The sequence below is a fragment of the Ochlerotatus camptorhynchus genome, unplaced genomic scaffold (assembly GCF_037179485.1).
Source record: "Ochlerotatus camptorhynchus isolate MF236.1 unplaced genomic scaffold, CSIRO-AGI_Acam_v1.1 ptg000494l, whole genome shotgun sequence".
Classification (NCBI taxonomy): domain Eukaryota; kingdom Metazoa; phylum Arthropoda; class Insecta; order Diptera; family Culicidae; genus Ochlerotatus; species Ochlerotatus camptorhynchus.
In genome coordinates, this window is record NW_027040979.1 from 137,334 (window position 1) to 151,693 (window position 14,360).

The following is a 14,360-nucleotide window of genomic DNA, read 5'->3' on the forward strand; positions in this document are numbered from 1 at the left end:
ATTAACAAGATATCCTACTAATCAATTCCTCGAGCAAGGCAATGGATACACCACCTTTATGTGATCGCAGTGCCATCTGGTGAGTGTATATTGAAACCGTTGGGAGTCCCCCGCCAACTTCACCATGAGGGCTCAATAAATGACAGGTGTCAGTGTTACATATGCCAGCGTGGACGTTGATGATCAGTCGAGAGAAGAGGATGATCGATGTCACCATTATTATATTGCGATAGCAAGATTCACACTTCGTTATTTTTTTTTCCTTTGGTGTGTTTTTTCCGTCGATCTTGTTTTCCGTGCTGAGCACCAATGCTACCGACGTGCCAGGAAGGCAGCTCCCACACCTGGACCCTACCTATCGACCCATCAACTCATGAACCGGGGACCAACGGCTTTACTTCCCATCCGAAGGAAGGCGTGATCAGAGATGTTATGCCTCAGAACATCCCGGCGGCGCCGACTGGGATTGAACCCAGGCCTGCTGGGGTGAGAGGTAATCACGCTTACCACTACACCACCGGCGCCGTTACACACTTCGTTATGATTGCATCGATTTTCAATCATACGCATCAGAAACGCTTGTTTACACAAATCCAAGCTCACTTCATGATGGGCTTGTAATATGTTTTGCTATCGAGTAGACGAGTTTCCTTTATCACTATTATCAGTAAGATGCATTGTTTACAAATGCAGATACGTTCCTTCGAAAAAGTAATCGATAATTGATGATTCATGAGGCTGTTGCTCAACATAATAGAAGTTGCATAGAAGTATACATGGTAATAACGAAGGTATTTTTGAATGACGGCAAATGAGCTTGAGCATGAGCATGATTGACCGCCCACGGTTGCTACTCTGTTATTGCCAGACCAGCTGTAGTTACACAGAGAACCAATAGACGATGCTTGGGACTAGCAATCATCCTCAATGTGTAAAAACTGGTGATCTCGAAATAGGCAATACCAGCGCCAGTCGCGCCTGAACGCAGGTCAAGAAAGGAATGGGTAGGAATGTGTTGACGTGACACTCGCTTTGATGGAAGCCGAGGAGTCCTCTGCACTTCCACGAGGAATCACAGGGATGTTGGGTAAGAGGGTTGGGTTTGCAGCAGGGTTCGTTTTGGTAAACGATGAGCTGAATTGATGTCCTAACAATCATATAACGCGAAGGAGCTTGGGATTGAACTCACGGTCTTCTGATCAGTAAGCAAAAACGTTTGCCACTAGGCAGGCGAGCTCCTTTTTAATCATGGAGTTGCTGTTATTACCATGTAGTCATGTTAACAAATAAAACGATTGACGAATCTTGAATGTGGATGGGCTTGAGATTAGACTCATCATGTTCTTTTCAGTAAGCAAAAACGGTTGCTCTAAGGCCACCGAGCCCCTCATATTACATTATAGCGTTACTCAAATTTTTATAATTATTCAAACCCGGCACCTAAGACAACGTATACTGGTATACTTTCATTCGGAAACACTTAATTTTTTTTTAAAAATAGTTGCGAGTGAACCAACATCATCACCGCGTAAATAAACTAAAATTAACATTATCACTCGCGATGCCACAAATTTCTGGACCGGGAGAAAAAAAAACAACGCATATAGCGTTAAATCTTCTGTTGCTTGCAAACATGATGAATCATGTTTTCTTTCTCGATTCTAAAACTTCTCGGAAAGCGAGAAAACCACCACTCACGCACGTATAACCGTCCGGAAGGCAGAGTGCCAGCGCTAATCCGGCAAATGCAGCCGAAAACTATGAAAGCGAATGCACGCACAAAACAGAGAACAAACTTAAAACACAACCGTATCCAAAGGCGTTCGAAACTCGACCTACTTTTCCATTGAAATTTGTTTCCATCTCCCCAAAGTCGGAAACGGAATCGAAGAAAAAAACTTCATTTTTGGTTCGCCACTCCATTGCAAAGGAAGAAGCAATTCTTGATTCCCATTGCTAGAGACGATGATGGCTTCTTCTTTTGACAGATACGCGTATTTCGTCTAGTATTTTTGAATGACGGCAAATGAAATCATAAACTGAAGCTGCCGAAGCTGAGTGATAACACCGCTTCGTGTTTTGATTTGCGCTGTACCCTCCGCTCAGGGGTGTGGGTTCGTACATGCATAGATGATGGTGTGCGTGTTTTCTTCCAACGCTGCAGTTCAACGTTGTATCGTCACAAACCTATTGGCGCTATGATCTGTCTCTATAAATTCCAAAGAGTGAAGGGGGTCTGATTTTGACCTAAAGCGGCAACTCAATACAGAAAGTGCTTAACAAGATCCAAGTTTTCAAAAAAGAAAAGAAATTGATTTTCAAGGCAACCTCCCACTGGAACAAGATTCACATTTTTTGACCAAATTGTAACGAATAGTAAAACATTAACGATCTATGAAATTTCATGCAATTGTTGAGGTCATTAAAAGCAAGCAGGGTTACTTCCACTCACTTCGCTATAAAAAATGTTTTTCGGAATTATGATATCATTGGATGCTCTTATGATAGTCTGATCTTGTCAGAAACAAGAAGAGGTAGGAAAGTATTAATTTGATACATAAAACCTGTCAATTTCGCTTTCTGTGCGTTACAATCAGCGAATTTACTCAGCTTGAGCGCTCACGAATCGTAAAATCGTTGATTGTGACGCACTGAAAGCTATAATGACAGGTTTTATGTGTCTAACACCTAGTTTACAACCTTTAATAGTAACTTACAAGTACTAATTATCATTATAATATCTATTGATTTCATAATTCCGAAAAACTTTTCTGTATATCAACTGAGTGGAAGCAACTTTGAAATCAAGTTTGTTCGTTTTTGTGTAAATTTATCTATTTTGACACGATGTCTTCTTGTCACAAGATCTCAAAATATCATAATTAATTGTAGCTTATTTTTTCACCAAAATTTCTAATTAAGGGGATTCCTTGTAGAGTCCACAAACGACTGCCTCGTAGGCTATACATGCACTTCCACTTCTAATTTTCAATTACACAACTATCGGAAATCGGTGCCCGATTTCACCTGAAATTGCTACGTCATGTATGCTGCAGTGCAGACAGATTAAATTATCTCAACAGCAAACAGAGGCAAGAAAACTATCACTTCGAGCGAATTTTCCATAGCATAGCATAAACCAGGTTGCACAATGTCGTAGGTGGTACGAGCTCCAAACTGTTGCTAAGAAGGAGACGCACCTTCATCCGTTGCTGTTAGATAGTAATTTGTGATTAATTACTACCTCTTGCTGGCAATCGTTATATCAAGCATTTAATAAATATAAGCTGTAAGTAGTTTATCTGTCCGTTGTTGCTGCCCATTACATAAACATATTATTCAAAACAGTCTTCCAATTTAGGAACTAAGAAACGTTATCAGCTTGATCCTGTTGCTCCTTTGCGCCTGAAAATGTTTGTTGATCCTAAACATATGCACAATTCATTCTGATGTGTAAAAGGTTATTAATAGTATGTGGAATCGTAGATTAGAATGAAGATTCGCCCTCCTTGGCCGAACTTCCACTGTCTGGTAGTGGTATTATGGATAAAATTTGCCTGCTATCATTTATTATAAATGCAAAGAAGCTTGAACCCGGGAGCTAGTCAAAAATGTACTGAAACTTTCAATCAAGCAGTAGTGCAATACTCGATTGACGCGTGTTTAGTAAGTTTTAAAATGATCGTCTTGAATTAGATGGATATTTCCTATGACGGACAGAAGAAAGAAAAGGTAAATAAACTTAGCTGAGCGTAGCTACGCGTAGTTTAGAACAGTTGGCACCACATGCAACGGATAGGAATTTTAAAATTTTCACTTAATGCACTTTTCAACATCACTTCTGTACTTTCAAAACAACACTTTTTAAAAATGAAATTGTAGATTTATAACATTTTCACTAGAACGAAAATGACGCAGCAAAACAAAAACAAGTCATTTTCACAGCGCGGCCTACTTCGATCTCACTTCGAGCGAATTTGCAACCAATTTGAATTGATAGCTCAAGGTTGTGTGTAGTGTTCTCGAGACATTCCAGGAAATTTACCAGAACTTACATTTCACGATTCCTGGGAAACAGATTTTTTGTACAGAAGCCATGCTAAGCACACATTTAAACTAGAAATAGACCACAGCACCTGACACAATTTCATACTTGATTTACTTGGGAAATTATAAGAACCTATCCAGAAGAGTCGGTAGAAGCTTCAGGATGAACCTGGCAGAAAATTCCAAGTTGTTGGAGTATGTTGTAGAAATTTTTCGATAAAAGTCGAAAGCAGTTTCCGGGGAACACGTGAAAACTTCCCGTAGAAATTGGAACATACATCCAGGGGAAGCCAAAACAACTTTTAAGGAAGGCAGAAGAACCTTTGAGGAGAAGTCACAAACGTATTCTGATGAAACATCCTTGAGAAATAGGTCGGATAAAACTATCAGAGGGAGAAGCTAGACGAATCTTCTGGGGAACATCTGAAAGAAAAATCGAAAGAAAGTTCGAAGAATCATTCGGAGGAAGGGAGAAAATCTTTCTGGGGAAGTCACAAGAAACTTTTGGGGCAAGTTGACATACATTTCCGGAGGAAATTAAAAAGGACGTCTATGAATAGTTGGGGGTCGGGAGATACTTTCATGGGAAGTCTCATGGACCTTAAATACTTTCAGAACTATTTTACTTTTTTAATGATTGTTTCTTGCTGTTTGTTTCAACTGAGGGCAGAAAATACATTAATGTGCCAAATGTGTTACAAAGCTTTTGTTGTGTAGTTCCCAAGTCACTAACAAGCCCACTAATTCGCCTTTTTGCAATATAAGGCTGACACATGGCTAACATAGGGCATGCAAAGCTTTATATTAGCCGCATATTAGCCTTATATTGCAAAAAGGCGAATTAGCGGGCTTGTTGGTTACTTGGGTTGTAAGCTTTGACTAAGAAATAAAAAGTATAGGGCATTGTTCTCCTATCCCTTGAGAAAACAAAGCATCAATTAAGAATCTATTTTGGATAATTTTGAAAAATCTACTTTTGCCCAGCTAGGTTGAAGAAATACCCCTCTGTGCGTCTTCGATGCTGCTTCTCTTCGAAAGTGAAACAAGAAGGAATGGAATTCGATTATGGTACTTACTGAAAGTATCTTCATGCGACGGGTATGTGAAATTCTCTCTGAGAAGATGGAAAAGTGGGATGTAAAGATCGCTGAAGGATGAGAGGATGGTTTTCGTGTTGAACTTTGAATCCCTCATTCTACCATCCGAAGCGTAAATGGAAGTACTAAGTACATGATCGTTATCTATTGCTATAGTGCGGGGGGTAGAGTCTTTTGCAACTTTCTTTGAGTTTGTCTTACCCAGAGAACGTAATTTGAATCGCAATATGATACTTTGATTAAACAGAGTACGTAAGTTGTGCGAGGATTTTCTACTTGGATACATAATAAGAAAGTTTAGCATTACAGATGCTAGTTGAGTTTGAATTCAAAAGCAAAGGAATCTTCGAATCACTATGCAAATTATTTCACATGAGCTAGCAATGGAAAATTGAATCACTTCCCGTTTCATCATCGTTTCCAATTAGTAATATCCATTAGCCCTGTCCTGTACCTCGTGCCATGTGAGACGAAAACCGTGTTGATCGACCATACCGAAAGAACCATCCATCACTCTGGAGCTCAAAGGACTGAACGAACCGGGCCATGCACCATGCAACTGGTTCCTCACAAAAAAAAGGCACACGAGCTGTATGCAATGTGCAAGTCCCAACGAGAGGTCATTCCGTCGCTTGGACGTAACCATAAATTTCGCATGGCACATTCACTCGAAGCCGACCGAAAACCTCAAACCGTTGCATCCAGTGTCTAAAATTAAATTTATAATTTCATTATTCACATTCGAATGGGCCCTTGCTGGGTAGTGCTGGAGAAGAATTGGCCAACAGCGGACGGCGGCATTGAGCCAATTGAGCACCAGCCAAAGGGAAGCAATGCCACTTCCCGTTTATGCCAATTTATTCCCGATTCAAAATCCAAACGGCTCAGCGGAAGGATTAGAAAGGACTTAGAGACAAAGCTGAACCTGTGAAAACAAATGATGCTACACTTCGCGTTCTCAGGACTGAACTCCTGCTTCTACTAGGTACTAACTAAGGTGGACCATGCAATGCTGCTGCAAATCTACTCTATTGCACATGGCTACAGCTGGGCGATTCTCTGGAAACGCTAACAAAAAACATTGTTCAGGAAAGGAGGAAAGCAAAAAAGCAAACCAAGTTGAAGAGAAACAAACAATTCAACGTTCTTGGAGGAGAGTGCAGGGTACAGGAAGGTAGCTACTAAGCCTTTTGTCAGACGGTCGCTACTCCTTGCTCTCGGGTTGGTTTGAAGTGGGATTATTTATTGATCCTGTGCCGTAATTTATCTTCCAATTCTTTTAAAGTACGGGGAAAAGAAAATACCAACCCTTTCCTGCTATATTGGCAGACTTCCATTACGCGAATGTATGCAGGATTTTAAGTCTTACGCAAAGGCGGTGAAGGTATAGTGATTGTTTATCTAAATCTATTGAGCTGCGGATATTCTGAGAGGAAATTTAATATTTATTTATCGAAGACAATCAGGCTAGACGCAGAATACTGTAATTAGTGAAGTAACAGTTGTCTCAACGTGTAAGATGACTCTCCATTGCACTGTCTTAGTGACAGAGAGTAATCTCACCTAACCATACGGCTCATAGAATAGGGCTGAATGATGCAAGTCTGCCTGCGAGCTTTTACTAAATAGATGGTTTTCAAAACTGTCAAATATGTTTTTATATACCTATCTTCATTAGACCATAATAAGATACCTTGGGGGAAGTGGGAACATGAGGGGTAAATACGTGTTTGTCCACATCATCAATTCCACCACAATACAACCAGCACACTTAAAAACCATTACTGGCTTCGGTGAACTGTTCTGTACAAATCAGGTATTTAAATTCATTAGTTTCAAGGCTTCAAAGCAAGGAAAACTTCACCACAATTGCACTTTGGTCGCTCCAGCCCTAACTAAAGAGTGCATATGTGGGATGGACTTTTGGAAAAGTTTCGGGATCTATCCAGCGATTGCGTCAATCTCCACCCATCCGGCTTATTCTACTCCGGTTTTAGAACCGACGAAAGTAGTTCTCAATGAGAGACAAAACCAGATTCTGGATCAGACCAAACTAATGTTCAAAATAGCTACATCCGAATCGCTGGACACCACCCACCTACATGAACATACAATTACTCTGAAAGAAGAGTTTAAGAACACCAAACCCGTACGACTGTATCCTTATCCAATAGCTCCGAAAATCCAAGAAGGTTCTTGACCGGTTGTTAGACCGAGGGATTATTGAAGAGTCCAATTCGGACTGGTCACTCAACATAGTCCCGATTAAAAAACCATCGGGGGCGATTCGACTTTGTCTCGACGCTCGCAAGCTAAACGAGAGAACCGTGCGTGACGCCTGCCCTCTTCCGCACCCTGGACGAATACTCGGTCGCCTTCCACGAGCTCGATTTCTCTCTACGATCGATCTCTCAGAGGCGTTCTTACAAATACCGTTAGCACGGAGGTGTCGCAAATATTGTTCGTTCAGTGTACAAGGGAGGGGAATGTTCCAGTTCACCCGGTTTCCATTCGGGTTGATCAACAGTCCAGCGACGTTGGCAAGGTTGATGAACCGAGTGCTAGGACATGGTGTACCGAATGTCTTTGTCTACTTAGACGATATCGTCATAGTGACAGAGACATTCGAGGAGCATGTACGGTTGCTCAAGGAGGTTGCGCGGCGATTACGCGAGGCAAATTTGTCCATTAAACTCGAAAAATCACACTTTTGCTTGGACGAAATTCCGTTCCTCGGCTATATTCTTTCTTCTCAAGGATTACGAGCGAATCCCGAGAAAATTCAACCTATAGTCGAATACGAACGGCCTACCACTATCACTAAACTTCGACGGTTTTTGGGAATGTCTAATTATTATCGGCGGTTCAGCCCTTTCAGAACTTCTTAAAACGAAGTCTAAAATTTTGAAATGGACCCCTGACGCCCAGGAGGCATTACAAGCAATAAAAGAGAAGCTGATTACAGCTCCCATTTTGACCAGTCCCGATTTTGATCATGAGTTTTTGGTTCACACGGATGCCAGCGATTATGCCATAGCGGGTGTCCTGACGCAAAAAGTAGATGGTCAGGAAAGGGTTGTGGAATACTATTCAAAAAAATTAACCACTCCCGAACGCTCCTACCATGCAACCGAGAAAGAAGGCCTTGTCGCCCTTCTTTCCATAGAACATTTCAGAGGCTATCTCGAAGGCAGTCACTTTGTTCTCGTGACCGACTCGTCAGCTTTGACGTTTATTATGCGGTCAAAGTGGAGAACGTCGTCCGGCCTCAGTCGGTGGAGCTTGACGTTTCAGATGTACGACATGACCATTGTGCATCGTCGCGGCAGGGACAATGTAGTGCCTGATGCCCTATCGAGAAGTGTAATGGCCGTTCAGGTGAAATCTGATTGCTCTTGGTATAATACTCTGAGACAACAAGTCGAACAATTGCCAGATGAGTACCCAGATTTCCGTCTATATGATGGACAACTCCTAAAATACGTTTTCACTGATGATCTCGCAGACCATCGCTTTGATTGGAAGATAATTCCCAGTCCAGAGTCCAGGAAAGCGATAATTAAAGCCAATCATGATGATTTAATGCATGTGGGGGTAGATAAGACTGTCGGAAAAATCCGACAACAATTCTTTTGGCCGAATATGTTTCGGGATGTACTAGAGTACGTGCGAAAATGCACCGAGTGTAAACAAATAAAACCACCAAACCATGCTACTACTCCACCCATGGGAGACATGCGCACCGTCTCTCGACCCTGGCAAATAATTGCGCTAGATTATATAGGCCCCCTTCCCCGCTCCACCACTGGAAAACAGTACATCTTAGTAACAATGGATCTGTTCAGTAAATGGGTTCAGTTACATGCCTTCCCCAAAATTTCGGCTAAGACCCTGTGTACTGAACTGCTAGATCATTGGTTTTTCCGCAACTCGGTGCCAGCGATATTGCTGACCGATAACGCAACAACATTTACTTCACGTGAATTTCGCGCCCTGTTGGATCGGTTCGGGATTCAACAGTGGTTAACATCACGTTACCATTCTCAGGCAAACCCTGTGGAGCGGGTGAACCGTGGAATGAATACGGCAATTCGCTCATACGCGCGGGAGAATCAGAGGACTTGGGATTCTCGGTTATCCGAAATAGAAGTAGTCATAAATTCGACCATACACTCGTCTACTGGATATAGTCCTTTCAGGATTGCCAAGGGGGAGGAGATTATTCTTAGAGGAACAGATCTTTTGCGTTTTGGAAACGAAGAAGAGTCGTCTCTAGAAGAACGAACCGCTCGAATCAAGACTCAAAACCCTGTTTTATACGCTCTTGTTCAAAAACATTTGCTGAAAGCACACCAGGTTGCCAAAAAAACCTACAACCTACGAACCCGAAATCCCGCTAAGCCGTTCAAAACGGGCGAGACAGTGTATAAGAAAAACACTAAGCTGTCGAACGCAAACGAGTTTTTCAATGCCAAACTTGGTGCTCAGTACCTACCATGTACGGTGATCGCAAAGCACGGGTCATCGTCTTATGAATTGCCCGATAGCAATGGCCGAATCGTCGGTGTATGGCCAGCCAACCTTTTAAAACCGGCTTAACTATAGCCGTCGAACCTAGGGTTTGCTAGGTTCTCAGAGTGTCACCGTTCTCAGTACTGGGAGCGCTGGAAAAATAGCCATAAATGAGTAAAATACATTCACTACTTTCTTAGTTCCTCGTTAATTGTATTACTTACCCTCTGTCCTTTACCTCTGGGTCTCAGATAATCGCTTTCCGCGGGGCGAATCATGACGACCGTTTCGGTTCTATAGGTGTCCTGTAAGTTGCAATACGCGAAGAGCTAAGGCCCGTCAAGCGGAGGAGACGTCCTCGAGTCACGGGAAATTAAAACAATACGCGCGCGGGCTCCGTCCTACACATGACGAAAGCCAATCGATAACTACTGTCCGGGCAGACACCGATCGATCTCAAAGCAGGTCGATTGGGAACAGTTCACCACATCGGTAACTGTTATACGATCGTTAATTTTAGTAATGGTGTGAGGTACACCTACGAACGTGAATAGCCCCTTCGTGACCTTTGTCCAGTGTAATGAGCGTGAATAGTCCTACACTGTATGTGTCCTGTATTCGTGTCCTGTATTCGTGTCCTGTTAGTATTGGTGGATACACTTTGTCTAATCGCTTTCATCGTGGGTACACACTTGCCAGACCAATTAGTATCTATTCGTCCGTTATCGGAAGAAGTCCTGTCCCGCGAGACAGTCGGTAACCCGTCGGTTTATTTCGACCATGGCTAGTCACCGGGACGAAATATATATTGAAGAAGAGAGAAAACTTAGAGTCGTTTTGAAGCACCACTCCAGAACGTCCAGGGGGTTTGTGAGAGGTAAAGAGCGGTTCCGTTAGCTGAAGTTTTGACCCTTCAAGTCCTTCGCACTCGTGAGAGGTTCTGGAGCGAAGTGTATGCCTTGCTTCGAGATAATTTAGTATATTTTGTTTTGCATGAATTTCCTTATCGTTACTATCCCACATATAGTGCTTAGTGTTTTTTGTTTGTTTATTGCATTAGTTTAAATAATAGTGAGTGAAAAAAAAAAATGTTCCTTTTTTTTTGACCCGACCAGAAGGGGATATGTTACCGGTTGGTACCATTGGATTCAATTGGTGTAAGAGTAGGGTCAGTGTTGTGAAGAGAGATAGCTCCATAACGTCACTTCTAAAGTGACCGATAAGGTAGGGCGATGATGGAGGTGTTTTGCTGCATGGGCGAAGCGACCACTGTCCACTGAACCACCACCGACCTGTCATAGCGTAGTGAGAGACGGAAACTAGCTACGGTGAAGCTGAGAGTCGATGAGGAGGTGAGGGATGGTTCGGCCGAGAGAGAGGGAGGATAGGGAGTGTGTTGCTGACTGTGGTACGAGATATTTGAAATTACACGAGGAGTGTTGAGAGACGAAAAAAAAAACGTACCCGGAAAAGAGGAGAAAGTGCGTCGATCACGGTGTTAGAGGACATAACCGATCAGGATCCGGCCGTCATCATCTGGCCGACGCCATCTAGCCAACCCTATCCGGCCATCGAGATTTGGCCATCGCGCTTCGGCTATCACCCTTCGGCTATCACCCTTCGGCTATCACCCTTCGGCCGTAGCGGTGCTCCATTGTTGGCCTCGTCTTGAAATCACGCCATCGTCATCTCGCCGCTGCAATCTGGTAGCCGAAATCCGGCTCCCGAACTCCTGTCACAACCGCAATCCGACAACTGCAATCCGGCCATCGCAATCCGGCCGCTGCAATCTGGTCGTCGAAACCCGGCCGCCGAACTTCTGTCACTACAATCCGGCAACCACAATCCGGCAACCGCAATCTGGAAACCGCAATCCGGCAGCTGCAATCCGGCCGTCGCAATCCGGCCGTCACAATCCAGCCGCTGCAATCTGGTCGTCGAAACCCGGCCGCCGAACTTCTGTCACTGCAATCCGGCAACCACAATCCGGCAACCGCAATCCGGAAACCGCAATCCGGCAGCTGCAATTCGGCCGTCGCAATCCGGCCGCTGCAATCCGGCCGCTGCAATCCGGCCGCCGCAATCCGGCCGCCGCAATCCGGCCGCCGAAATCCGGCCACCGAAATCCGGCCGCCGAAATCCGGCCGCCGAAATCCGGCCGCCGAAATCCGGCCGCCGAAATCCGGCCGCCGAAATCCGGCCGCCGAAATCCGGCCGCCGAAATCCGGCCGCCGAAATCCGGCCGCCGAAATCCGGCCGCCGAAATCCGGCCGCCGAAATCCGGCCGCCGAAATCCGGCCGCCGAAATCCGGCCGCCGAAATCCGGCCGCCGAAATCCGGCCGCTGAAATCCGGCCGCCGAAATCCGGCCGCCGAAATCCGGCCGCCGAAATCCGGCCGCCGAAATCCGGCCGCCGAAATCCGGCCACCGAAATCCGGCCACCGAAATCCGGCCGCCGAAATCCGGCCACCGAAATCCTGTAACTACAATCCGGCCATCGCAGTCCGGCCGCTGCAATCTGGCCGCTGAAATCCGGTCACCACAATCTGGCAATCGCAATCCGGCCAACACTATCCGGCCACCGCCATCCGGCCACCACCATCCGACCACCACTATCCAGCCACTGTTCTCTGGCTGTTCCACTCCTCTATCGGGACAGCCCACGCCGACTCGCACACTAGAACCGATAGATCCACCCAATAAACATCACCAAGGTAAATGAATTCATTGCGATAGATAGGACAGCTTACACCGAAAATTCCCCCTCGCCGACAAATCCTGGGACCCGGGAACAAAAGAGGCCTTTGGTGCCCACCCCAGTGGCTGCCGACAGGCTTAGACCAGCAGCTAGGGGTCTAGGCACGTCCCCTTCTGGGACGGCGCATAATCTCCTGGGGTCCAACAAATAAAGAGTTTCAGATTGACGTATAAAAATTGTGTGTAGATCGTATATTTATTTTTTTAAATAATAAATTGGCCTAGTACCTCCACTACTGGCTCATCCACCCTATTTATAATCTGGATTTTTTAATGATTTTTTAAAACAAGTTGCATTCAATTTGGTTTCAATTTAACATCACACGTCCAAAAATAGAGGCGAGTGCGCAGCAGGCTCTGGCAGCGAACGGTTGGTTTTGTTTTGGATGTCTGCAGATTTTGTGTGTTTTTCTCGTGATATTTAACTTTTCGATACTGTTAATTGATCAATTTAATAATGATGATTATCCAATGAAGAATATTATGAATTATTGTGAAAGTTTGGTGACAAGTCGGTCGAATTTTCTCACTTTTTGTTTCGGTGCATCGCCTTCGCACTTTTTCGGTTCTTGCTGCAAGCGTTCTGCCTTCCGGACAATACCTACGAAAGAAAGTTTTGAAAGCTACACCATGTTGCCACCGTAAAATTCTATTAAATCTGTATCTGGCTGTTAGAAATCTGTATAATTTCAATATTATGGTCTTAACGTAGATCTACGTAATTCTCCTTTGAGCTCATTCAAAGTTCAAAATGAGTTAATTCAAAGTTTATAATATTAAAAGTGTATTGAAGTAATGGATACCTCTCACCCCAGCAGGCCTGGGTTCAATCCCAGTCGGCGCCACCGGGATGTTCTGAGGCATAACATCTCTGATCACGCCTTCCTTCGAATGGGAAGTAAAGCCGTTGGTCCCCGGTTCATGAGTTGATGGGTCGATAGGTAGGGTCCAGGTGTGGGAGCTGCCTTCCTGGCACGTCGGTATCATTGGTGCTCAGCACGGAAAACAAGATCGAAGGAAAAAACAAACCAAAGGATCGCAGTGTGCTGTGCTCGCGGATGGAATTGTGTTTTTTTTTCGGTCGCTGTTTTTTCGTTGACTTCCTTCACTTTTTACAAATATTTTTGCATTTTTTTTTATAAATATCTAAAGCTTTACAGTAGGAAATTAGTACCTTTGAATAGAATTTTTGATGGGTGCTGCTGCGAAAAAAGCATCTACAAGCAAGAGGAGGAGGACGATGGCGACAATAATGTCTTAAGACAGGATCTATAGACACATAATTTGGTGAGATCTTTTCATATTATTTTACTGACATCATGCTTTATTACATACGCGCTGGATTCAAAGCATTGATCTGAATCTGAAGGTGTGCTTGCAGTTCCATTAGCCATGTGATATCGGAACTGTAGACAAGCTCCACACGTCTTCTGAAAGTGACTTCGGAATTGATATGAATTATCAAACATTTTAAAATGGGTTTCTGGATCAACAGTAGAGCTAGCACCTTCTTATTCCCGGACTAAAGCTGCTACAGTCAACTCTCCATAACTCTATGATCCCTTCAATATCAATGTATGAATTTCATTTTTATATATGAAATTTAATAAATTCATGTTGATCTTCGTCAAGCTTCGTCTACAATTTGGACTTCTAAATCAACACATGTCAAGCAGGGAGTCATGGTGAGTTCGTTCCATTTGGTAAAGTTTTATCTTTTCAAATCAGTAACGTTGGGAGATCACCTTTTTGTGGTGCGTTACTGGTATAAGATCTACCACCGAACCCTAGCAGTGACAAATTTAAACTAGGGAATCAGGATTTTCCAATTATCAAAGGATACTATTTTATTCCTTGTTACTTTTTATGACTTGATAATAGTGAAAAGACTCGGGTAGTGACCATCGCTGTTATGCATTTCTATATTGTATATTTCAAATCAAAAAT

At 43.7% G+C, this 14,360-nt stretch overlaps 1 pseudogene; it reads right to left on the reverse strand.

Annotated features, from left to right (window-relative positions):
• LOC135712609 (MKRN2 opposite strand protein-like) overlaps positions 1–9,934 on the reverse strand; it is a 33,772-nt pseudogene extending 23,838 nt beyond the window's left edge.
• Positions 9,935–14,360: the final 4,426 nt, after the last annotated feature.